Source organism: Coffea arabica, chromosome 5e (assembly GCF_036785885.1).
Source record: "Coffea arabica cultivar ET-39 chromosome 5e, Coffea Arabica ET-39 HiFi, whole genome shotgun sequence".
Classification (NCBI taxonomy): Eukaryota; Viridiplantae; Streptophyta; class Magnoliopsida; order Gentianales; family Rubiaceae; genus Coffea; species Coffea arabica.
Window position 1 is genome coordinate 16,865,705 of NC_092318.1, and position 4,028 is coordinate 16,869,732.

A 4,028-nucleotide genomic window follows, 5' to 3' on the forward strand; every position below is an offset into this window, starting at 1 on the left:
GTAGTATACTCACCAATCAAGTAGGTGATGTTTCATGCACCGTCGTTAAAAGGACGTCGTGAACCCCCGTCACGTCCTAAAACATACAAACAAATACAATGAGACTCGATAACGAGTCATAAACCCATGCCAATCACAACCCCAATAGGGTTTCATATGCATATATAAGCATTATAGCAAACCAGAAAATCAGGAAATGTAACTAACTTGGCCCTAACAACAAAAACAGTTTTGTCCTCATTATGCGGTAATGGCACAAATTGCGCTACGCTTATCGGATGAGGGTGCAAGACCCACCATATCGAAGCTAAAAGACAGGGCTACGACAATGTAGAAGGCCACTCAATCCAAATCCTAGCACAACTAGGTCAAATATGCAAAATACCAAACCAGAACCTTAATTGCAGGTTTACAAATTACACTATTCTGTAATTAGTCCAACTCAGTCTATACAAGTCCAAATTCATTGATTCCAAAGTCATATGGTAGCTAAGACATCAAGATACATTTCATAAGAAGACCTCAATAACCAAATCCAAAGAAATTCCAGTCAAAACAGCCAATTACAGGCGCAGTTCGGCCATCCTGAAGAACCCAGAACAGCAACAGTAAAATCGACTTTTCTCACTCTACACAAGTCCGATGAACCTGAAATTTTACAGGCACCTCAAACACATCAATACCTACAACTTTCATGTTTTAAGCCAAGGCCAATTCGGCCTCTCACCATGAGATACAAAACCGGACAGAATTGGGGATATAAAACCCTAACTTTCTCAAATTCCTTCCAAACCCAAAATTGCTTGCAATTACCAATCATGTACACCTACTAGAGTCATTACCCTTCATTACCAACCATCATAGATAACCACAACATCATGACACATTAAACCAGAAAATACACCATTAAATTGAAAACTTCATCATTTCATCCAAAAGCAAGAAATAAATCACAAATGTCATCACTTTAGCTTCCACTAAGCACAACTCAAGCTTCATTAAGTGTAGGAGGAAGTTCAAACACCACTTACCTAGAACACAAGAGAGGGAGAGTTGTAGGACACCTTAGCTTCCTTGAACACTTCCACAAAATCACTTACTAGCACCAAATGGAGGGATTTTATGGAGTAGAAACAAATTTAAGCAATTGGTTTGGATGATTTGCACTAGATGGTAGCTAAAATTTTGAAGAGTTCTCTTCCTTCCTTTGCTCAAGAGTGCCGACCAAGAGGGAGAAGAAAAGAGTGAATTTTGGTGATTTTTTTTGAGATATTTAATCACTTGGTAAGACAAGTCAAAAAGTGAATAGTTGACAACAAAGACAACCAATGGCCATGTGACACTTGTCACTCCATTAATGCATTCCTATCCTTCTTTTTTTCCTCTCACATCAATCACATCACAACCTCTACTTATCTCTTAATGCCCGATAAATTTCAACCAGTATCCGAAACTTAACCTTATTGGCCGAATTTTCCCGAACTTTTCGCACTAGTGGGTCCCACGTCCGTTATATATCCGTAATTTTTCAAAAACTATCCAATACTAGAAAAATCATCTACAAATTACATTTACTCATAAAATTCACCAGGATAAATTTCCTAAGCCAGAAAATGCAGAAAACATGCAATTAAAGGGAAAAAACCCTAGGAAAATTATTAGGGAATTTACGGGTTCTCACACTTTCTCCCCTTAAAAGAATTTCGTCCTCGAAATTCCTTATCATTGGCTACTCCGGGATACAAAAATGTTAATACTTCCTTCTCCTGATTAAATTGAGCATCATACTTAGCTAACAGATCTGTACCCCTTCACTGGCCAGGTTCATTAAATTCTTACCTTCCACGTCCTCTAATGGGTCAAAGACTTGATGTTGTTCTAAGGAGTACACCCTAGAGGACACTTTCGATCCATCCTTGTCCCCCTTCGACTGGTCAGGGTGGGTCGTGGTTGGTGGCAGAGTCCCTCTCCGCTCAAGCAGGCGAGCTGGACAGTTAGCAATCTGATGTTCGGCACTTCCACAGCGCAAGCATTTTCCTCCTTTCTTCCAGCAATTGTCCTCCGAGTGGTTTAATTTTCCGCAATACCCGCAGGGTCCGCGTGCTGCAGAAGCCGAGCCTCCTCTTGACGGGCTCTCTTGTGACACTCCCGGCATCCTTACTCCTCCCATTCCCCGCCCAAACTTGGGAGGGGTACTTTCATCCCCCTGCCCCGAACTATGTCCAGGAAATCCTCTCTTTTTCGCCTGGAAGTTTTTCACCTGGAGCCTAGCATTCTCTACTCGTTGTGCCTTCTCCACTGCTTCGCTGAAGGCGTTAATTTGGGCTGCCGCGAGGTCTTTCTGGATTTCTACGTTCAGGCCCTGGACAAATCGCCGTATTCTTCGTTGCTCGGTCATGATGAGTTCGGGCGCAAATTTGGATAGGCGGGTGAATTGACTCTCATATTCCGCCACAGTTTGGGCTCCTTGGCGGAGTCGAATGAACTCGTCTTCCTTCCTCTCCTGAACTAGAGGAGGGAAAAACTTCGCATTGAACTCTCTGATGAAGTTCACCCAAGTCCTAGGTGTCTGTTCTCGTTCCCACTTCTGCCGAATTAACGGGCTGCCCCCTCAAGCTGGAACACGGCAAAAGTCACCTGCCGTTCGTCAGGGTAGTGTAGGGCTGCAAATATATCCACCATCTTTTCAAGCCATCTTTCGGCAACGTCTGGGTCGGTTCCCCCAACAAACTTTGGCGGAGCGAACTTTTGGAATCGTTCGAGAGCTCTGTCTTCGCTCTCGATATGGTTACCAGGGTTTCCAGGGTTAGGGTTTGGGTTTTGGCCCTGTTGCTGCAGCACTTGTGCTAGCAAGTCTGTCATTTGTTGCATAGCAGCAGCTATTTGCACATTAGGGTTTACTTGCGGTTCCAGATTGGGTCCAGTAGAGGTTTCCCCCGTACCCCTAACCGGTGTGGGTTGTCTAGTTCCGCGCCCACGTCCCCCACCACTCCGTGTACCTTCCATGAGTTTTACTTGGTCTAGGCAATAATACTAAACCAAAATAAGCACGATGCATGTAAGTAACACTCAAAACTTTTATGTAACACATATTTATACAGTCCAAACATGAGCACAAACGTATATATACAAGCCAAGCAAGATCAAGCCACACACATATATACAGCCCGTTAAGTCAAGTACAAACATAGACGATCCACCGAGGAATGGCCTTTCTAGTTCACCAAATCCTTTCTATCCTAGGCCCTCATTCTTTCGTATCCGGGCGCAAGAATCCCATCTAAGATAATTCACAACTCGAGCCGGCCGGTCCCAAGAGTAAACCATCCTTATTAAAGATTCCTACCCGACATACATACCTAACTTCCTCGAGTCCCACGATAATGATTCGTACACTTATCACATGCCCGGTTCATAACTTATGTTCAAACGAGCACTTAGACACATTCATGAAATTAGGACCACAACACCACTTGGCCCAGTCTCACTCCGCGCAGAGACCACGCGAAGTGGCTCTGATACCACTTGTAACAGCCCCACCTTCCCCTAAGGCGAACCAAAGGGGTTAGCGGACTGCCTGCCCAGCTCTCGCCAGGACTAACGAGCAGTAACACGCGATCTAAAACGTTTCGGGAAAGTAAAAGCGCGCTCGAACAAGCCACAAGAACCAAAATAACAAAATATAAAAAAAAAAACCAAAACGATGAATAGTGCCTGGAATAGTAGAATCTGAAATCCCACCAAACATTAATACATTGCAATTCAACATTTACAACCAAATTGGCATGTCAAAAACTATTCATCATGGATATACATGTTCGGATTGCCAATCAAAAGTCATTGAACCCAATACACATTAGGGTTTCATTCAAAGAGCTAAACAAAAGACATTCACACTAGCTCAACTTGGCAATCGACTATCCAATCCAATCCCAAAAGTAATTATATCCCTGTAAGGAAAACAAATGGAACGGAATGAGCTTAAGCCCAGTGATATACTACCACATAAGCAACAAAGATCACTTAAG